General features: G+C 40.2%; 1 non-coding gene across 1 annotated transcript; it reads left to right on the plus strand.

Annotated features, from left to right (window-relative positions):
• Window positions 1–20,352: 20,352 nt before the first annotated feature.
• Window positions 20,353–20,425, plus strand: TRNAA-UGC (transfer RNA alanine (anticodon UGC)). Its single transcript has one exon. It is a non-coding gene; the product is annotated as a tRNA-Ala (tRNA).
• Window positions 20,426–24,024: the final 3,599 nt, after the last annotated feature.

Raw genomic sequence — 24,024 nt, forward strand, 5'->3', positions numbered from 1 at the left:
TTTTCTGGTGATCAGGCAAGACCCAATCTGCTAAGTACATCAGTAGTGCATATGAAGTTTCAAGACAAATTTTCCAGAGATCCCCTCTAACCCAATAGCAGCCCCTCAGCGCTGTCTGTAATAAAATTTCAGGTCACAGCCAGCGAGCCAGGAGGGCGCCAAGAATCTACCTTTGAAAGAAATTTGGACTCAGTGTTGAGAGACAGGAACTATATTCCCACCTTATCTCCAAACATCTTTTTGACTTTGGGCAATTAAGTTAATCTTTCAGAAATTCCAAATCTGAAACTGTAAAATGAGAATTATAATACCTGTCTGCTGTTGAGTAGATCAAATCAGATAATGCACATGAAAGCTCTTTAAAGTGGAAGTGCTATACGTTTGGGAAGAATTATTCTTCTTTGACTCTGAGCTGCCCTTCAGCTGAATTCACTAGTTAAAAACCTTGTTCAAGTCCACAAGTAACTTTTTAAAGACTTTTTACAGGACTCCCTAAACTGCTGACTAGTAAGAATGAATCAAGCTAGAAAATATGATTAAGTAAAGGAAAAGTACACACACACCACCACCATACACACACGCCATTCTGCCGTTCAGCATTTCAAGTTGAACAGTGTTAATATGCTGTAAAAGTCTACACTGTTTTCCTCCACACTATGAATAGAAATCAAATTTTAACTTTTCTCATATCTTAATGTATTGTGAACTCTTTTCATGGTATCAAATGTTTTATTTATAACTTCATTTTTCAACTGTGCATTAGATAATTTTATGAGAATTAGAATACCTATTTGTTTATTAATATCATACTTTTTTACTTTTCCATTATAAATATGGATGTGAACATTTCATGATTTTTATAGAAATTCCATGACACCATATATCCCTGTTTTCCCAGGATATGATTGGTTAACACTCGTTGCCCCACTGCATTTATAGTATAGCCTTTCACTCACAAAAGTGTCCAAGTTTGGTCAATAAATTATATTGTCATTCTATCTTGGTGATCCATAATAATTGCCCTTAAAGCAACTCCTGAAGGCAGAACTAAGTGAAAGATAATGATTAATTAAACTTGTTTTCTAAGTAATGTGAAACACATATATTCATCTCTGACAGTGAAGGCATTAAAAATATTCTAGTTCTAATAAATGCTGGAGAGGGAGTGGAGAAAACAGAACCCACTCACATTGTTGGTGGGAATGCAAATTGACAAAGCCACTATGGAGAACAGTATGGAGATTCCTTAAAAATAACTAGGAATAAAACTAACATATGACCCAAGAATCCCTGGGTATATACACTTAGGAAACCTTAATCGAAGATATACATGTACCCCAGTGTTCACTGCAGCAGTATTTACAAAGGCTAGGACATGGATGTAACATAGATGTCCCCTGACAGATGAACGGGTGAAGAAATTTTGGTATATATATATATATATATATATATATATATGCAATGGAATATTACTCAGCCATGAAAAAGAACACATTTGAGCCAGTTCTAATAAGGTGGATGAACCAAGAGCCTATTACACAGAGTGAAGTAAATCAGAGACAGAAAGACAAATGTTGTATATTAACACATTAACACATATGGAATCTAGAAAGATAGTACTGATGAACCTATCTGTAAGGCAGCAATGGAGATGTAGACACAGAAAATGGACTTGTGAACATGGGAGCAGGGGGTCAGGGAGGAAAGGGTGGGAAGAATTGAAAGAGTAGCACTGAAACATATCCAGTACCATGTGTAAAATTAGATGCCAGTGGAAATCTGCTGTATGATGCAGGCAGTTCAAATTTGATGCTCTGTGGCCTCTAGAGATGGGACGGGGTGGGAGGTGAGAGAGAGGTTCAAGAGGGAGAGGACATGTGTATACCTACAGCTGATTTATGTCTATATAGGGCAGAAACCAACACAATATTGTAAAGCAATTATCGTCCAATTAAAAATAAAGAAAATTAAAAATAAAAAGCAAAAGTTAGACAAAAAAATATTCTGCTCCTGTCTGTAGGTACTACATGTTCTTGTAATATTTCAAATACTGTATTTCTGTCCTTCCCTATTCCATTCCTCCCATGAATTCCATATGTCCTCAAAATTGCTAAAAGCCGGAACAAAAAGAAGTCCAGTGTAATGATATCTTGGAATGCATCTTTTCATCATCAGAAACAATTTTGAGTTAGTCTCTTGACTCTTAACCTAAAATTTGCTTTCTCTGCACATGTTGATCCTTCAATCTGAAACATACTTGCCTTGACTCTATCTCGAGAAGACATTTTTTGTGAGTTTTTGTGTTTTTGTTACTGAAGTTTAGTTGATTTACAATAGTGTGTTAGTTTCTGGAGTACAATAAACTAATTCAGTTATATATATATAATATGTAGTACATACATATATATTGCATATATAATAGATATTAATTTCAGATTATTTTCATTATAGTTTAAGATATTGAATATAGTTTCCTGTGAAATATGGTAAGATCTTGTTATAAGATCTACTTTATGCATAGTAGTTTGTATCTGCTAATCCCAAACTCCTGATTTATCCCTCCCTTTGCCCCTTTCCCCTTGGTAACCTGAAGTTTATTTCCTATGGTAGTGAGTCTGTTTCTGTTTGGTAAAAAAACTTATGTGTATCACTTTTTAGTTTCCACATAATATTATATGATACTTGTCTTCCTCTGCCTGAATTAGTTGACTTGGTATGACAGTATCTAGGTTCATCTATATTCTGCAAATGGCATCATTTGTTTCTTTTAAATGCCTGAGTAATATTTCATTGTATTATCATATCTTCTTTAGCCATTCCTCTGTTGATAGACACTTAGGTTGCTCCCATGTCTTGCCTATTGTAAACAGTCCTGCCTTGAACATTGGGGTGCATGTATCTTTTCAAATTATAATTTTCTTCATATATATGCCTAGAAGTAGGATTGAAGGATTGTATTGTAACTCTGTTTTTAGTTTTTAAAGGAACCTCAACACTGCCTCCATAGTGGCTGTACCAATTTATGTTCCCACCAACAGTGTGGGTGGGGTTCCCTTTTCAAGAAGCTAGACAAAATGTTTCTTCTCCTCCTCTGCCATGCTGATCTTGAAGACTGTGTGTTTCAGATGTGTAACTTGGGGAAGAAAGAAGGTTATTTCATCTGTATCTTACCTGAATTAAATGAGAGATAATCCTTTATTCTGTTAAGTCATGGAGATTTGAAGGTTGGTATGCTTTAACAGAAAAACTTACTTATCCTAATTAAAATGAATATCATTTCCAAAAATAGGGTATCACATGACAGAAGCTTGATGTATGTGATATTGGTAAGGGCATAAAGGCTGAAAAGATGATCCATGCTTCACAATGAAAACATTGAGAACAGAACATTTCCCCAAGTTTGCAATGCTAGGGAAATTTTTTTAAATAACTGTTATTAATGATATATTAGCTACTACTATGAATTTAGGAAAGTTGTTACAAGAAAGACATGAGCTGAATAAATTAACCTGTGTACAAGCAGAAATGAGTTGGAATGAAACAGAAAGAGTCTGGAAATGTGGAGCCTTGTAGGGTTGGAAAACTATTTCTGAAGCTCAAACTGTAAGAGAAGAAATTGGAAAAGACTTTGAATGACAAATGTCCAGACTAACCTTGTAGAGGGATAAAATGATTCAGGGCAAAGATCATATGGAATCTGAGAGCTTTAAGGTAATTTTAATTAAGTTGAGAGAGAGGTATGAGGGCAAAAATAAGTAGGCTAATGACTGTAATATATAATATCTCGGAAGCTATCAAGGCCCGATTACTAGCACATGGAGCTGGGTGAAAGTCAATGAATTGGAATCCAGCTACATTTTCAAAGGAATGAATCTAAGAAGATACAAGTTTGCAAAATGGCTCTGCCTGAAACTTGAGACAATTCTAGGACCTCTGATGAACCCCTCCTACAGCCAGGAGGGAATAGAGAGGAAATGGACAAATGAAACTTTCTAGAGAGCATGTGCAAGACTTGACTAGAACTCCACTCCACCAGGGGTTAAAAATCTTCACAGTTTTCAAGCAGAATCACTATGATCAGTATCTGCTGCCTCCATCACCTTTCTTTTTCCAAGTGTGTTCACTACTGTCATCTTATTCTGGTTACACCATTGTGTACTGAGTGAGAGAGAAGTGAGTGAGTGTGTGTGTGTGTTTAGTGGGGAGGAGCTTAAAGAGGAGAGTAGCATTTGAGTTACCAAGTCTCTGGGTTCAGAGTTGACACTGCGGTCTTAATGAAGAGAACAGGGTACATTGCCCAGTTTGAGATCAAGGCTTGTGCTGTTTACTGCCCACACACCACAACTACTGAGCCTGTGCTCCAGAGCCCTAGTGCCGCAGCTACTGAAGCCTGTGTGCCTTAGAGCCGTTGCTCTGTGACAAGAGAAGCCACCACAATGAGAAACCCGAGTACCACACCTAAAGAGTAGCCCCCACTTACCACAACTAGAGAAAGGCCCATGAAGCAACAAAGATCCAGCACAGCCAATAAATAAATAAAGGTTTAAAAGAACTGTTGCACCTCCATTGGCATCAAAATCCAGCCTAAATGAAGGCCAGCACATTTGGTTGGCTTCCCTCATCGTAGTGGGGTTCAGTATTCCCAACTCAGGCAGAGTAAAGGCCTCCCAGGTGGTGCTAGTGGTAAAGAGCCCACCTGCCGGATGCAGGAGACATAAGAAATGTGAGCTCAATCCCTGGGTCAGGAAGATCCCCTGGAGGGCATGGCAACCCACTCCAGTATTCTTTCCTGGAGAATGCCATGGACAGAGGAATCTAGGGGGCTGCAGTCCATGCGGATCACACAGAGTCAGACATGACTGAAGTGACTTGGCAGGCAAAGCATCGAGGCAGTACTTCTGTAGGGAGGCAGTATACTAGGCTTGAGGGGAGAAATACTTCCTAGAAAGGCTATGCAGAAGTGCAAACAGGAGAATGTGGAAATGTCAGAAGTGGCAAAAAGCAAGAGCCAGATGGAGAGAGGGAAGTATAAGGGATGGCATGAGAAGCAGGCTTTAGATCGGGCTCTTTACAGCAGAGCAATGCTGGAGTTCCGCTTTTGCCTGAAAATGACTCGTGCCCTGAGGTCCTGAGAGAAGACAGTTTTTTTAAAAAATTTGTCTTTGTTTTGTTTTAGTGAAGTTCCCCAGAAAAATGAAGCCAAATTAGTGTAGAAGCTCAGTCTTCTTTTGTCAGTAAGATCATCTACACATTTTCCTAGATTCCACATACATGTGTTAATATACAATATATATTTTTTTCTCTTTCTGACTTCCTTCATTCTGTATGACAGACTTATTGGCAAAGCAGAAATAAAGACACAGACATAAAGAACTAGTGTATGGACACCAAGAGGGGGACGGGGGGTGGGATGAATTGGGATTGACATGCATACACTATGATGCATAAAACAGACAGCTAACGAGGGCCTGGGCTTCCCAGGTGGTGCTAGCAGTAAGGAGCCTGCCTGCCAATGCAGGAGATGTAAGAGACGCAGCTTCAGTCCCTGGGTCAGGAAGATCTCCTGGAGGAGGTCATGGCAACCCACTCCAGTATTCTTGCCTGGAAAATCCCATGGACAGAGGAAGCCCTACAGTCCACGGGACCGCAGAGAGTCAGACAAGACTGAAGCGATGTAGCACGCACACAATGGGAACCTAACATACAGCATGGGGAGCTCTACTCAGTGTTCTGTGATGACCTACATGAGAAATAAATCCACAAAATAAGAGAAGATATTTGTATAGGTACAGCTGAGTCACTTTTCTGTACAGTAGAAACTAAGTCAATGTTGTAGAGTAATGGCAAAATGAAGATTTTTTTGTAAAATCCAATTTTTTTTTTTTCTTAAAGATCAGTCTTCCTTCTTGGATCTGTTAATCTCTACCAAGACAGAGTCTGCTTTTATATACCCAGACCTAAACAGCCAGAGTATCCCTAAAAGACTTTGTGGTGCTTCAACTTTGATCCCCCCAATTAAGAGAACTCCGCCATCTGCTTTGAGACTTCACATCTGCTTTGCCCAAATCCCCACAAGGTGATAATTACTTGGGTCAAATCTCAATTTGGTTATACATCTTAGGCTAGATGCTTGCAATTGCCGAATCTCCCTCCAGTGATAAAGAATAGTTCCATCCTTTCCCACCATATGAGTAGGAAAGGTTTAGCTTTCTATAGTATAAAACCTGATTACACAGGCTTTAAAAAATAAGACTTTGCTTTTCTCCCACAACAACAGGAGAAGTAGGCAATTCCTGTCATTTCAGTGAGTCAGCTCTAGTAGGTCTACTGGGTCTGGCACGCTTATAGCCTTTATCTTCTGATCACAGAAAGGTTGCTGCAGCTCCAGCCATTGTATCTGAATACAAGACAGGAAGTCTATGAAAGGAGTAAAAGTTGTTGGAAACCACATCCATTTTTGTTCATCAGAAAAGCAAGCATTTTAAAGATTACTTCTTCCCACCCCTTTCCCAGCAGACTTCCATTTCAATTTTATTGACCAGATTTGGGTTACAAGTCTTCCCATAGATGCTGGGAAACTGGGAATCGGGTTTATTGGGATTGTCTTTGAATAACCTTGTCTTTGGCTGGGATCCCCAAAAGTTGAATTTCTCACAACAAGGAATGCTAGGAGACTAAATGATCCAATCCCTACCCTGCTCCCTATGGAGCCACGTAACAAATAGAAATAATAGGGGCTTCCCTGGTGGCTCCGCAGTGAAGAATCCACCTGCCAATGCAGCAGATGTGGGTTCAATCCCTGGGTTGGGAAGATCCTCTGAGAATGAAATGGCAACCCACTCCAGTATTCTTGCTTGGGAAATACCAGGGACAGAGGAGCCCATGGGGCCACAAAAGAGATAGGGCTTAGTGACGAAACAGTAACAACAACAGGTAGTAGATGGCATATGATACTTCACAGGTTGAAAGAAAAGAAAATGTTAATAGTCCTGCTAACATTCTTCCTATACTTAAGTACTTAAGTGAAAGTGCTGGCATAAAGCCTCGTATATAGTATGATGCTGAGTCTGGATTCCTTGGAGCTGTCCAGCTCAGAGAACGTGCCAGAATGCACCAGATAATAGCCAGTTTGCCACAAGAATAAAGACGTCTAGAATTCCCACCTGCTACTACAAGGCTTGCCACAGAGTGAGAGCTTTGCTGTTGCTTCTTACTTTTTTCTTTTTTCTTTTCTTCCTTTTTTCTTGTCATTTTTTAAAACAAGTTGTTATGTTTACAGTTTGGAATCTGTCCTCTCAGAAGCACTTGTTGACAGAGCGGGGCTACAGCGAGAGTGGCTGACACGCTCTGGATTAATCCGCACGACAGGAACCCGAGCTGGAGCGCCTGCTTAGCGGATGCACCACGCATCGGACACATCCATCACCATCTGTCTCGCCTCCAGCCTGCTCAGCCGCTTCCCACCGCCTTCGGTCCCGCGCTGGTGGCCAGGGCTCTTCAAATGCCAAGAAGGACGGGACATGAGGCTGCTTTCGTCCAAGCTGTTTCGGAGCTTCCCACTGCTGAAATTAGAACTCTTTTGCTTGTATTTGTAAACTAAGTGGATGTGACAGGAGAGTTGTGGAAGAGAAATAAATCTGGAACGTTGAAATCCCTTTTTAGAGTCACATTTCTAATCATACCTGCCCTTTAAAACCCACGTACAATCATCACGGTAAGTTTCTCTGTTTACCAGTCTCGATTGCTCTCTGCAATCCCCCAGCGTGACAGGAACAAGATTTCATTATCACTCAGACCTGACACGGGGCTGAACACAAACATAGGGCTCTCAGTGTTTCCATAAACTCTCACCTTAACAGAGCCGAGGATGGAGCGTGGGCTACTCGGAAACGCGGTGAGGTTAGAGACCACCGTGCGGCTGCCTGCGGTGGTGTGGCCCCAGGGATTTTAGAGAAGGCAGGGTAACAGCAGGAGTGGACCCCAGCTTGCCCCTGGAGGAGTTCAGCATCTCTGCCACCACCCAGATTGTAGCAGCGGAGAAGCTTCTCCCATCAGCTACTTGTTTCCAGGCCTAGAACGGGCCTTGTCCTCATTGCCTTCTCACTGGCCATGCCTTTCTGAGTAGGTCAGCTGCCTTACAGTGCAGTCCCTGGATTCAAGCATACACTTAAATTTTCTTTTCCCACCATAAGTGTTTAATGAATGGCTAAAGAAGGTCCCCGTCGGAAAGGCCCGCATCCCAAGTAAAGGCCAAATGCAGTAATATTTCAGAGTTGAAACCATGCTTCCTTCATGCTAGGACGTGCCATGTCATTTATTGAAACAAAACAAAAACCAAGCAGGGCCACCACGTTTGTGAATAGCTGCAGTTTGTTAAAGTTCTCTTAAAACATATGGGTGAGGGGAAAGTAAAGATAATCAGAGGGTCACTGTAAGAAAAACCTTTATGTCTGGCACCTGGGAGACCCCTGGAGAGGAAAAGAAAAATATAGTATATTAACTTATATATGTGGAATCCAGGAAAACAGTACAGGTGAACCTATTTGCAAAGCAGAAATAGGGATACAGACCTAGAGAATGAACGGGTGAACACATGGAAACCAAGACAGGGGAGATGAGTTGGAAGATTGGGATTGATGTATATATACTATTATTATAAAATAGATAACTAATCAGAACCTATGACAAAGCTAGACAGCATATTAAAGAGCAGAGACATTACTTTGCTGACAAAGGTCCGTATAGTCAAAGCTATGGTTTTTCCAGTAGTCATGTATGGATGTGAGAGTTGGACTATAAAGAAGGATGGATGCTGAAGAACTGATGTTTTTGAACTGTGGTGTTGGAGAAGAATCTTGAGAGCCTCTTGGACTGCAAGGGTAAGAGGAGAAGGAGTTGACAGGATAAGATGGTTGGATGGCATCACTGACTCAATGAACATGAATTTGAGCAAACTCCAGGAGATAGTCAAGGATAAGGAAGCCTCACGTGCTGCAGTTCATGGGGCCACAAAGCATTGCACACAACTTAGTCATTGAACAATAACAACTGTATAGGACAAGGGAGAAAAAGGAAGTACAATAAGTTTGTAGGACATATATTAAGCATACACTTAATTTTAATGTCACGTGTAAAACCACTTTCTTCCCCAAGGTAACTCACAGCACCCACATTATCGTCTAAGCCAGCTAACTTTTAAACACTGCAAGGTCCTCTAATTCCTCTCTGCTGTCACACAAGACATGAGGAGGGGGCTCCATAGTCAAAAGGATGGGATGGAGGCATCTAGAAGGTAGGAAGGTTGAGGAGTCAGGAGAAAACTAGCTGAGTTCATTTTCATGCCCTTAATAAAAAGAAGTCTTTTTCGGCTTGGAGGACCGATGCTACCCAGGTTACAGTGTAACTGTATTATCTGCCTTTTACATTTTAATGTAAGACCAATGTTTGTTCAATTTATAATTACATAAGCTTGGGCAATGTGGTGGGTGGTACCAAGGGAAGAACAGTCCAGAATGTTGAACTACATTTTATCCTTTTAACCACAATTTTTTTTTCCAAACACGGTGTTTTTGAAGTATTTATGAATATACGTAGGGTTTACTTTGGTTGTCTATGAAGGTTGTCTATGAAGGCTTATTATCTCCTTCAATTTGTGTCTGTGCCCAGCAAGGATCAACAGCAACTATTAATCCTATTAAGCATTTACTGTTAGCTACCTATGAGACACGCAGTACTTTGAGGACTGTATTAACTGGTTCCTGGGGCTGTAATCTTAGCCACCACACTATATTGACCCCATAACACATAGATAAAACATAGCAGCAGTCAACAGATACTTTTTTTAGCTATGCGTGACTCGAGGGAGAGCTTTCAGGGGGGAGTTTGCTTTCCGGTTACTCCCTTTTTACCTGTGTGTAGCTTAACATGGAGGGACATGTAGGAAAAGAGAAGAAAACCCATTACAAGCACAGCACACACCAGCAGGTTCATTCTCCCTCCCCTCAGTCCATTTTATGATTCACGCCCTCGGGTCTATTGGCCTAAATGGATGACCCCCTAAAACTAAGTTACTTATTCTTGGCCAGTGATGATTTATTAGAATTTTTCTTGTTTTAACTGCTTTCTGGATACTTAAAGAAAGATAATAAAAAATATATATATTATGTGATAGCTCCACTTTGCCAGTGGTAACATGTGGTTAACAGCACTCTGAGCCTGCAGACCCATTCTGCAACTTTATCAGAACAGGCATCTTCTCAGAGAGGTGAATTCACTCCTTCCTCTCATTAGCTCACAGAACCTTTTGGTTACATTTCATATTTCTGAACTTGAAGCACACGTTTGAAAAGACAATGGATGAAAACCATTCTATTAAAAAGATGGAGCAAGAAAACAGTGCTCTCTGATGACTGTATTATTTTGTTTCTGTGACTGAGATTCATCATAAAATCTACAGACGAAGGACATTGGAAATGATCTGGCCCAACTTTCTGGACTTTTAGACCGAGAAACTTAAATAAAGCCACAGAACATGTTTTGACAGTTAAAACTTAGGTCTCCTGATATTCAAAACAGAATTCTTTCCAGTGTATTGATTCCTAGGGCAAGGGAGCCTGTGTTTCGTGAATTGCATAAAATAAGAAGGATTACAATGGAACAGATTTAAGGAAAAAACCCAGGAGTGGGTGGAATAGAGCTGCTCTTTAAAGAACCAGATATATAGTGCTGTGAAAGAAAACACAACTGCTTGGCTAGAACAACGTGATTGAGGAAGGGCAACCTTTAAGGTCATGCTGAGAAACCAATTTGAAGGTCAGTTATGAGCAAGTCTGCAGAAAGTCTCAAACATCAGAATTAAAGGTAATGCTGTGTTGCTGATGATTCTATTATTATTCATTCAATTGCATTCACAAATTATGCCTCAATATTTAGAAGATTGACTCAAACTTGGCCTTAAAAAAATCACCATGGAGACCATAGCTAACAATTTTGTTTCCACCAGAAAGTCTCTCATAGAGAGTCAAGCCCAGAGCACTTAAATACTGGCTAAAAAAAAAACAAAAAAACAAAAAAAAAAACACTTCCCATCTGAAAGAAAATCAGTCTGGATTCATGTAACTAAACTTAATGGAAGGAAATTTCTCCAAAAGGTTAATTTCTGCCTTCAGCAAAGCCTTCATAATGGGCCATTATATGGTAAACAGTGGAACAGAAGAATGGGGAGCGTGCATATTTGATGTCTTTGTAAAGCAATTTGGAGACAAGATACAAAACAAAGGTCCAGTCCCTGAGAAGCAACCCTATCCTTGCCACAGGAGGTGATCTATATGTGACCTAATTGATGGTTTTTCTCTAAAGACTTGTGATTTGATTTACTTTCAGGATTCTCTTTCCTAACAATTTTCTGGCCTCTACTCCCAAGCAAATCTACACAGCAAGAAAAAAAGGAATGCATCTCCATATACCCTTTGCATATAGGCCCAATACACTGTCCAATCAGCTCCCTGTCCATACAGTCATCCATTTCAGAACCTGAAAGATCTGGACTATTGACATTAATCAAATGATTTAGTAAAGGCCTGAAGTCTCCTGCTGCTGCTAAGTCGCTTCAGTCGTGTCCGACTCTGTGTGACCCCATAGACGGCAGCCCACCAGGCTCCCCTGTCCCTGGGATTCTCCAGGCAAGAATACTGGAGTGGGTTGCCATTTCCTTCTCAAACCCACTGTTAAAGGTGTTGACAAAACTGTAACACTGGGTTTAGACAATTGCTTGGTTGTTTATAAGCACATTAGGGAAATTCACAGGATGCATAAGCAATAGTGGATATAAGAGGGCTCTTAAAGGGAATGTGTTGGAAGGGGCTTTGAACTAGGTCTCGGGAATCCTGGGTATGAGCCCTATGTCTTTCCAGCTTAGTGACCTCAGGACTCATCATCTTTCACTTCAGAGTCTTCATCAGTAAAGTGTACAAGCTACATAAGACTCACTAAATTCCTTCCATCTTTATAGTTCTGTGATTTCACAGTTACACTCATTGTGTCCCTTAGAACGTCAAACACAACCACAAATAGGCATTTAATAAACATTCCTAGATAGCATCACATATGATTTTTTTTTACTTGTACGTATTCCCCCAAACCATTCCATATTTTAAAGTACTCAGCTAAACACTCTGCAAATTGCACATTTCATTTCATTTATATATTTAGGCAACTATGATGCCTTCAGGGTTATGGTTATAAATGATGGTATTGACTTGTTTTAAGAAGCAAATAACTCCAGGAAAATGTGTCCCAATAGAATTCAAAGCATTTCCACCCAAAGTCCTCCTCCTCAACCACAACCACAACCACACACACACACACTTAATGTAAAGTTTCAAAATGTGAAAAATTTTTAATATTCATGTTAGCATGAGAGAATACAACAAACCAACAACATCATCAGAAAACACTGTTAGTCATTTTGTTGGTGTATTTTTTCCATTAAAGTAATTAACACTTTTTTATGTGGATGCCTATAAAAATAATGTTGAATTTTCATGGATAATTCCTGTTATCATTTTAGTTCCTAGATTCCAAAATCCTAGAATGCAAACCCCAGTTTGATGTCATAGCAGGTGGATGTATTCCTTTAAGATGCCAAAAATTACACTGTAATAATTGCTTATTTTTTGAAGAGATTTTTCTATAAGAGAAAATATTTTTTAAACAAAAGGATCAAACCAAACTGATTATTTCTAAGTAAACATCAGAGGCCCACCTTGCTTTTTGGTGATTATAAAATAAACTTATCTCTTAAAATAGAACCCCCTATTCAATGGGTCTCCTCTCAATGCTAATTGCTAACCTGACACTCTTCTTTCATTCATAGGCAGGCCTCTTCTACTTATTTAAGTGTTGAGTATGTTGCTACATGCATCATCCCATCTGTTCAGAGTTGTCTGAACTGAAAGGCATGACAGGGTTTTTCTTTTCACTCTGGAAGGTTTTTCAGAGATTAAATTACTTGTCTAAAGTCACACTCTCAGCAATTAAACTGGAACAAGAAACCACATCTCCTAATTCACATCTCAGCAATATTTTCACTGTATTTGGCGTGATGGAAAGGAGTGAACCACACTGATTGTATTATTCTTTGTCATTTACTCGTGATCTTTTTATTAGATTTGAGGGCAAGATAAATAGAAGTTTGATGGTATGGTTCCTTGTAAGCATAGTACAAAAGTGAAAAGGGAAATGCATAATAGATTGTTCAGATTCGAGAAAGCCAAATTACACATATACATACCTTTGCCAGATTATCTGCTTACCAAAGTTATCATTCAGCTAAAGGTTGTATATTGGGGAACTGGGGAAAGGCATGTAGGTGGTCTCAAGGCAGAGGCATCTAGTGGTTTACAGAGTCCAGAGACAATGCTCTGTGTATCTGTGAATGATATATAAGGCTTCAACTGAACACCAGAAATGAATGTTGATGGCCATAAGTATGGATATTTTTGGAAGTTTGCCAGTTATATTTAAAGCTGAAACAATGGCTGTCTGGACACCCGAATTCCTTCAAAGAGCACCAAGCTGACTGGTAATACCAAGCAGTTCTTGGATTTTAGAAACTCCTGAGTATTTAACTGGTTATCTGAAAGGGATTTCTGGACTCTTATGTAATTTTGTGACTTTTTAGTCTGGGAATCTCATGTAAAATATAAGTAGAAAAGTTAAGTTTGTTTATTCCAGTAAAATACTCGATTGCCAGAAACTTTGTGATTGAAAAAGTTTGCGATAGATGAGATAAAGGGGCACTTTTTAAATCATCTAAAGGAAACCTTGGGCTTCCCTGGTGGATGAGAATCCAAGCGCCAGTGCAGGGGACATGGGTTCGATCCTTGGTCCAGGAAGATCCCACGTGCCGCAGAACAACTAAGCCTGTGTGCCTAAACTGCTAAGCCCGTGCCCGAGAGCCCGTGCTCCATGACAAAAGGAGCCACCACAATGAGAAGCTTGTGGGTGGCAAGGAAGAGTAGTCCCTTCTCACTACAACTGGAGAGAGCTGGCATGCAGCAATGAAGACCCAATGCAGCCAAAAAATTGTAAAAAGGAGCCTATAATCCACATATGCAAACACATACATGTGAAAAAACGACTGAGCAATAGACCACACATACAGACTGATCTTTATGACTCATACCTTCTTCCACGCATGTAAAGGCTCCACTACACAATACCATGTTCTGGAAAAACCAAAAGCAGTGGGTCAAGCCAGTCTGGATTGAAATACCCACTCCTCTCCATGTTCACTGAATAATCTCAAGCAAGTGGCTCGACATATCTGAGTTTCAAGGAAAATCAGTTATTGTCAAGTTCGACACAGACTACAACTGGGTCAGAATTTTTTTTTTTTTTTTTTTACAATCAAGGCATCTTTTGAACCAGAAGCTCTCTCATCCTCCTGTATGAACTGTGTGCTTTCTCTGTCTTTGGTTCTCTCTGTCTCTTCTCTACCTATGATTCCTCAGCATCGCACTTTCTGCCAATACAGGGGCTCAGCATCTTGACATCTTCAGTTTTCATACTGTTCTTCTTGGGCTCAAATTTGCCTTGTAATTTTTCAGACTGCTGTTCCTTGAGCTAAATAAATCATTATCTCAATTCTCTTAGTTAAATGGCCCATAAAGGGGTCTGATTGGCCTAGCTCATTTTTGAAAGGTTTATTTTTATTTCATAAGCTATAATTATATGAAATAAAAAATATAAAGTTATATATGTGTGTGTGTGTGTGTGTTAGTCACTCAGTCATGTGTGACTCTTTGCGATCCCAAGGACTGTAGCTGACCAGGCTCCTCTGTCTATGGGATTCTCCAGGCAAGAATACTGGAGTGGGTAGCCATTCCCTTCTCCAGGGGATCTTCCTGACCCAGGGTTCAAACCTGGGTATGCATACACACACACACACACACACACACACACACACCTGCTGCTTTTGAAGTATTTGTTCACCTTTGGTCTAATAATGTCAATGGAAGCCTTAAGTGAGATTGTACAATATTCAGTTAGGTTTCTCTTTCCATCAGTGGCTTTGAGAGGAGTGAGTGCCCCAGAGGTCTGTCATAGGAAGATAGACACAATGACTGAAATTTCTAATACACTGGAGCTTTGAAATTTTCTTATCAGTGACTGCTACTGATTATGATGATCAATCCTGGATTCTACTCTTGACCTCTAATCTATGTCCTATGCACCTCTCGTCGATACCTTCTGTCTAGATCTTAGTCTTAAAATAACTTTCTCTGTTGTTTGTAAATTCAGCTTCTGTAAGGCATAAGGAATAGAGATTCTTAGCTTATCTCAAACAATTTGTTAAAATGATATGCAACCAGGCTTCCTAGTGATGGAAACTTTGTTCAGGTCTTGACAATAGTTCAAAGAATGATGATGCAGAGACATTTTAGTGGCTGTCCCATGGCTTACTATCCTTCAGACTATTGCTTTGGTGCCTTGGCAATTCTTTACTTCAACTCCTATTGTTAGCACTGTTTTTATATGTGTCTCAAAGTTAAACTCTTCAGCAAAGAAAAATCTGGTTAGCTTGGGAAAGTCACCATCAGGAAAAGGGCACTCTTGTTGGTATTGGCTACAGCTTGTATACCAGGTCACTTCATGAGCCTAAGGACTGCCTATAAACAGGCTGTTTGGGGGTCAGGAGTTAAATCCATTGTATTCAGGATCATGGTGTTACTGCACAAAAATATAGCAATCTACACATTATTGAGACTCTTGGAAAGAGGTTGTGTACATGGAAGGTGCCCTGATATTCAGAAGAGGTCATTACAACCATCAAACATCTTGCTCGGCCTGAAAGTTTCAAAGACTGGACACGCTTCAAGGTTCAAAAATAGTTGCATTCATTTTGTTCAGAAAAAGACATATATTGAGGATAAAGTAAGAAAAAATAAAGTCATGGAGATGGAAGTTGGCAGGGCAGATCATAATGAACTCATTCAACTAAGCTCTGTAGAGAAAGGGGATAGAGACTTGCAAACCTAGAGAAAATAAAAGGGGATAGATTAACAGAAAAGAAGCATGAGAAGAAAATGAGGGCAGAGGAGACAGAAGAAAAGAAAAATAGGAGGAAAAGAGCGGAGACGAAGCAGATATTAGTGTTTCCTTCCCTTAGAGATAAGTCTTTCTGTTCTCCTTGGTCCCATGAAAACAAACTCTTTTCTCAAGAAAAGAAGAAAATCTCCCATCAGTGACAACAAGCCTGTCATCACTGGTTTGGTGGAGAGCAACTTAGCGTTGGTAAGAACAAGGCATGAGATAGCATGAACATATGTATAATGTAGCAAACAGCTCTGAGATGAAAGAAAGAATATTGGTGTTGGTGTAGGGAAAATATTTAGGTTTGGTTTTAGGAAAAGTTTCTAACTAGTAGCATTATAATACATTTCCTTAAAGGGACCAGATGTTCCTATGATCACCTGGTGAGTCTTATGATCACGTGTCATGTCTGTTAGGACAGTGGTTCTCAAAATGTGTTCCATGGACTAGCAGGGTCATTATCACCTGGGAACTTGTTAGAAATACAAATCATTGGACCCCATCGTATACCAACTGAATCAGAATCTCCAGAATTTGAGCTCAGCACTGTATTTCAACAAGTCATTGAGGTGACTTTTAAGTGGCTAAAGTACAAAAGACACACAAGAAGGAAATGTTATGACTGTTTTCCTTAGGCACTTGGTGAAAGTCCAAAGCTGAGAAGTGAAGTTAGGTATCCAGGGAACCTATGAACAACTAGACTCTGGTTTCTTCCCTCCCACAGTCCCCCTCTATTTGTCAGGCTTCTTCCCACTTCTGAACCCTAATAAGTTCCAGAGATATTATGCCCCTCTCTTAAATAGAGAGCAAACCAGGAGCCTGAAAATACAACCAGCCTGCTAAGCTCCCTTTCCACTCATTAGATTTTCTGGGATCATGATTAACAATGAATGGACACAGAGCTTTTCAATAGAAGAAAAGAAAGTAAAGTCGCTCAGTAGTGTCTGACTCTTTGTGACCCCATGGACTGTAGCTTACCAGGCTCCTCCATCCATGGGATTTTCCAGGCAAGAATACTGGAGTGGGTCGCCATTTCCTTCTCTAGGAGATCTTCCTGACCCAGGGATTGACCCAGGTCTCCCGCATTGTAGGCAGATGCTTTACCGTCTGAGCCACCAGGGAAGTCTTTTCAATAGAGGAGTTCTTCAAAGGTAATATCACAAGGAAGAGGTCTCTACTTCAAAGTAATATGCTAGCCACAAACCCAATCAATAATCTCTGGGCACTCTCTCAATAAAATTGAGGCTTGAAGCATTCTGCTAAGATTTTACCCCCTTCTACTTTAAGTGGAATTAAAAGTTTTCCGTGTCCTTGCCAATGAAGATCATTCATTTCGCCATTGAGAAAGCAATGTCCTTTCAGGGAAATCTGTGTGTGGCATTGATCAGCTGATTTATCATGGTGCAAACATCTGTGTATGTGTATGCACATGTTTGTGTGTACATGTTACACATGAATAGGCATTCTGTCTAGGCAGACGGAATGATTTAATTTTCTAGATTTAATTATTTTCTAGATCTAATCTAGAAATCCTATGTCCCTGCTACAAATGTACAAATTGCAGGCAAATCGCCTACAGTAGCTGAAATACTCTTACGGAAAAATCTCTTTTGTGTACATAAATGTTATAAGCACTTTAGTGTGAAGTACCGTCTGGGCTGGAAACTCAGGGAAGGCATAATGACATCACAGCCTTGTTGGGAAAAGTAGAAGGTCTTTGTTGCATTCACATGGATTCAAATTTTGATTCTGCCCCTTATTAGTCACACGATGTAGGGCAGGTTTTTGAACTTCTCTGAGTTTTCATGACCTAGTCTGTACAATGAAGAAAGTAATCGTTAACCTTAAGTTTTGTAGTGAGCATTTTTGTGAGATAATATTGATCAACAAATTGAAATTAGAGAGTGGCAAATGATGAATGCTGTGATAGAAAGACATGGCCCGGCTCTCAGGAATCAAACAGTGTGCTTGTAGAGAAATGACAGACACATGTGAAGCATCAAACCTCCATAAAAGAGATAAATGGCCAATCAGTGGAGCATGAAATGATATGGATAATTATGTAATAAATGGTTTAAGGGGTCATAGATGGAGGAACAGAGCGAACAGGAGTTATAGGAGAAGATATTCAGATGAGGGGCAATTTAAACTGGCCCTTGAAGGGAGGGAGGAAGAGCAAGACAAGGTGATAACATGCAGGATAAACTTAGGAGATGGTGAATAGCCCATTTTGGCTAAAAAGCTGGCTCTGGGGCCACGTGTATTTGAAGATAAGCCTAGAAAGGCAGGCTGGAGTGGACTAAGAAACCTCTGAATGTCAAGCTAATGCATCATATGGACAACTGAAGGAGACCGTCGTTTCAATTCATTTTAATCTGTCCTAAACCCACATAATTCAATAGATCTAGTTATCCCTTCTCCCTATTTATCATGTTTTCAAAGTTACCTTGTATAAGAGGGAAACAGGGGCAGGAGATAAGATATGGGCATATCACCGGATGACTGATGTTGAGCTCTGATGATGCTATGGCTTTGTTCCTCACCCCTCAGGCCTGCAGCCTGTGGCTTCTTCCTGCTGCAATGTTCTGGGGAGGAATCCTTTTGCATTTTTTGTGTTTTTACTTTTCATATGCTTTGGTCACATTTCCCCAGTGAGATCAGAACGGCTTTTTTCCTCCCAGGTCTTTTATCATAGCTCTAATAATAAACTTGTTCGTATTTCTTGGGCTTCTCTGGTGGGTCAGATGGTAAAGAATCTGCCTGCAACACAGAAGACCGAGGTTCAATCCCTGGGAGGAATGGCAGCCCACTCCAGTATTCTTGCCTAGAGAATTCCGTGGACAGAGGAGCCTGGCAGGCTTCTTCTTACCATTCCTAAATCAGTCCTCTATCTCAACTCTTTATTCCGAACTTCAGCTTTTGCATTTGTAATTCTTCTCATTGGTAATGACTCCCGAGAAATTTTTACTCATTACCTCTTTTCCACGCTAGATTGTTTCATTATGAATATTTTATTTAGTTTTATATAATGAATAAAAATAGCTAGATTCCCTTTTTGATCCTGGTAGATATTCTGTGTCACTTAGTGGCATAATTTATAGCATTTACATTTATAACTACAATTATTAAATGTTGTCAGTCTTGTTTCTGTTTAGTTCTTTTTACTGTTTAATTTCTTGGCTTTGTTTTCTTGTTATTCCTTTTGTTATATGAACTGAACACTTTTACTGTAGTTTTATTGGTAGATTTCCAATGTTAATACTATTACTTATGATATTAAGACATTCTAAAATAAAATACTATTATTAAAATCAGCATTATTTTATATTTATTAACCTTTGTCTTTACTGAATTTCTGATTATAAGCTAACTTTGCCTTTAAGGATTTATCTTATTTCCTAACTAACCAAAAAATGTAATCCAAAAAGTGGAAGGTTGAAAACTATAAAATTAGCTTAATACCTCCTTGTGACTGAGTATAGGTACTTTCAAATAAGCCTATATGGAGACTTCACTGAAGAGCCTCTTGATGAAAGTGAAAGAGGAGAGTGAAAGAGTTGGTTTAAAGCTCAACACTCAGAAGACTAAGATCATGGCATCTGGTCCCATCACTTCATGGCAAATAGATGGAGAAACAATGGAAACAGTGAGAGACTTTATTGTTTTGGGCTCAAAATCACTGCAGATGGTGACTTCAGCCATGAAATTAAAAGACGCTTACTCCTTGGAATAAAAGCTATGACCAACCTAGACAGCATATTAAAAAGCAAAGACATTACTTTTCCAACAAAGGTCCGTCTAGTCAAAGTTATGGTTTTTCCAGTGGTCATGTATGGATGTGAGAGTTGGACCATAAAGAAAGGTGAGTGCCGAAGAATTGATGCTTTTGAACTGTGATGTTGGAGAAGACTCTTGAGAGTCCCTGGGACTGCAAGGAGATCAAACCAGTCAATCCTAAAGGAAATCAGTCCTGAATATTCATGGGAAGGACTGATGCTGAAGCTGAAACTTCAATACTTTGGTCACCTGATGTGAAGAACTCACTCATTGAAAAAGACCATGATGCTGGGAAAGATTGAAGGCAGAAGCAGAAGGGGACAACAGAGGATGAGATGGTTGGATGGCATCACTGACTCAATGGACATGAGTTTGAGTAAGCTCCAGGAGTTGGTGATGTACAGGGAAGCCTAGTATGCTTCAGTCCATGGGGTCACAAAGAGTCAGACACTACAGAGTGACTGAACTGAACTGGAGACTTCACTGGTGGTCCAATGGTTAAGACTCTGCACTTGCAATGCAGAGGGCACAGGTTTGATCCCTGATCAGGGAACTAGGGATTTTGAGCTCAGATGGTAAATAGTCTGCCTGCAGTGCGGGAGACCCAGGTTTGATCCCTGGGTCAGGAAGATCCCCTGGAGAAGGAACAGCAACCCACTCCAGTATTCTTGTCTAGAAAATCTCATGGATGGAGGAGTCTGGCAGGCTACAGTCCAAGGGGTCACAAAGAGTTGGACATGACTGAACAACTTCACTTTCACATTCCAGGGAACTAAGATCCCATATGCCATATGGTGGGACCAAAAAAAACCCCATATAAGCCTATATGGATAAGCATTGGTTTATAAAGTTAATTTTCCATATAGACCTGAGCACTAGCACAGTACAGCCTTCAATTCAGGTGGGAAAAAGATACCCAGGGACATGGGAGTGGAAGTCTATTTCGTGAAAATTTCATTGTGTCTCAAATCTATCAGCAGACATTGCTAGATCCACTGCTGTTGATGGATACATGGATAGAGAACACTGTGAGAGTGGGGGAGGCAGCCCCTATCTGCTTCTCCTTTGTCCTACTCTGATCCCACTGGTACCTCTGACAGTGAGGCTACTTCTTAAGCTAGAGGTAATCTTAATGCACCATCTTTGCCCTATTACATGAAATAAGGTGTAATGACATCAATTACAAAGCACTGGGAGAGAAGTAGCTCCACTTACTTCTATTTATAAACTTCTTCCTCTTACCATGAAAACTCTGCTCTCTGCAATGGTTACCAAATCAGTGTCCTTGAAGGCTCCATCCATCTTGCCCTTTTAAAAAATTTTATTATTGGAGTTTAATTGCTTCACAATGTTGTGTTAGTTTCTGCTGTTCAACGAATCACTCAGATGCATGCATATATTCCCTCCTTCTTGAGCCTCCCTTGATCCATATAAGAGTTTTTCCTTAGGAACTAATGTGCACTTGTATGTGAGTGTGTGTGTGTGTGCATGTGTGTGTGTGTGTGAACATGGGGTAGGCAGCCAAACACTAACCATCTTAGGGTTTGAGTGTGGACTTTAACTTTTAGGATCTTGATTTTCCTTGCTAAGTGTCTCTGGTCCTGCCATCCTATAGTCACGGCAGATGAGGAAAATACCAACCAACTGACCAACAGAAATAAAAAGCATTCAAAAGAAGATCAGGAAGACTCTGGTCAAGTTTCGTCGTGGAAGAAACTTTGGCTTATACCAAATGACATGGAAATCCATTCCCAACAGAGGGAAGAGAAGATAAGAGGGCAAAAAGTGTTCCTCTTGGTGCTGTTTGCTGAGTCACCTTGTAGAGGTGATTGGCTCCCTGAAAGCCCTGGTAAATAGAAGTTAAGTGACGTTGAGAGGCAGTGACAGTTTAAGATTTGGAAACCAGAGAGCCTGACCTAATAAAGTAAATTAAGTATCTCTTAAAATGAGGCCATGGTTATATGGTGCTCAGAGGTCTCTGGGGGCTCCCCAGGTGGCTCAGTGGTAAAGAATCCACCTGCCAGTGCAGGAGACACAGGAGACAAAGGTTGGATCTCTGTGTTGGGAAGATCCCCTGGAGGAGGAAATGGCAACCCTCTACAGTATTCTTGCCTGGAAAATCCCATGGATGGAGAAGGCTGTTGGACTATGGTTCATAGTGTCTCAAAGAGTTGGACACAACTGAGCGATGAGCACCATAGGTCTCTGAATAAAAGCTCACAATGAACCCTGAACCCTGTATTCCAGAGTGGCTGCAAAATAAACTCTAACAAAAAAAATATATAGTCACTGTGAATCCCTCATATTGTTCAGAATATTCATAGACATGGTAGAAACCTGTGTAACCATTTCCTGACTCACAGCAGACACTTTTAGGAAAATCCTGCTGATTGGCGCCCCAACCTAATTTTGTTTGGGTGGGACCATATCCATCCATGAATATGTCATTTACCTTTAAAAATATTTCAAGATTTCAGTGTGCTTCATGTATTCCACATGCACATCACCACCCATCACCATCAACCCACCGAGAGATTCCTTCAGACGATCAGATGGCATTTTAACTGAGAACAATGGAAGGAAGATGGAGCAACAGTAAGGTTCATGGGTGCACTGAGAGAGGATAAGTCTTGAAGAAGTTTGAAAATACGATGCTGAAAATGAATTTGAGGAAGAAAGCATGAAGACAGGTTTGTCTCAAGATGATAAAAGAAAGGAGCCGCATTGCCGAGGAGGACCACTTACTTTATGGAGGCTTTCTACCACAAAGACCATGGGAGGGAAGGGGACACAGAGTTCACATCCAAACCTGGCCTCTGTCTTGGGTACTTACTTTGCACACACTCCTAGGACTTGCTGTCCTCATTCACAAAATAGAGGTCATGACAGTTACTTACCTAGTAAGGATATCACGAATCGTAAACACTCAGCCTAAGAAACGGTGCATGGAAAAGGACCATGGTCACTTGTTGTTGTTGTTTCATGATCATTATTATCATCACCATTTTCATAGACACATAAAATGGCTGAAACTTCCAAGCTGGAGTGTGGGAACTGTTATGCCCTAGAAACAAATTTTTGCAAATTTCCTGCTTCCACTGAATTCTCCTTGACAACCTCTACCCACAGTCTTTTTATCCAAAATGAGCAAACCTCATCTTCCATTTACTCAAAATATTGTTATTTGAGATGGTCTTCTTTTACTAAAGATTTGAGGGCATAGGTATGGGGTCCGACAAGACCCCACAGAATAAGAAACAAGTTAAAATCAAACATCTCATGTGATTTTTTTTTTTTTTAATAAATCAGAATTTCTCACGACCTTCCTTTTCTCCATGGAGCTGAGCCTCTGCCCATGTTGGGAAGTCCCCTGCCTCCCTCTTCTTTCCTGCTAGAGCCCAAATCTCTGTTTCTATATATGCACAGAGAAAAAGCTCTTAGTCCTTTTACCCTCACAATGTTCACATTTGCATATATCCCCAATTCATTGAGCCACCTCCTTTAAAAAAAAAAAAAAGAGTATAGTTGCTTTACAATGTTGTTAGTTTCTGCTGTATGTATACATAGATTTCCTCCCTCTTGGCCTCCCTTCCCCATCCCACCCTCTAGGTCATCACAGGGCACTGAGATGATCAGCCTACGCTATGCAGCATCTTCCCACTAGCTATCTATATTACATGCAGTTCTGTACATATGTCAGCACTAGTCTCCCAATTTGCCTCACTCTCCCCTTCCCTCACTGTGTCCCAGTATCCATTCTCTATACCTGTATCTCTATTTCTGCCCCGCAAATAGGTTCATCTGTACCATCTTTCTGGATTCCATACATATGCATTAATACACGATATTTGTTTTCCTCTTTCTGACTTACCTCACTTTGTATGACGGACTCTAGGTCCATCTGCATCACTATAAATGACCCAATTTCATTCCTTTTTATGGCCGAGTAATATGAAGCCACTTCCCTTGATAAAAATTCCCTCTGCTCTGGATCTTTACCCTTAGCATCTGTGAGAACTAGAAGCAGCCAGATAAAGTGAGCAGAGGTAGTTTTCTTGTGCTGATTTGTGTTGTTGTTATCCAGAGACGCCTGTCTCCTTGTATGTGGTATGAATGCGCCTATCCCAGAGGCTGGAAAGTGAGATGCTCTTA

This window comes from Bos grunniens, chromosome 21 (genome assembly GCF_055505025.1).
Source record: "Bos grunniens cultivar Pamir isolate PY7600 chromosome 21, Bosgru_T2T1.0, whole genome shotgun sequence".
NCBI lineage: Eukaryota > Metazoa > Chordata > Mammalia > Artiodactyla > Bovidae > Bos > Bos grunniens.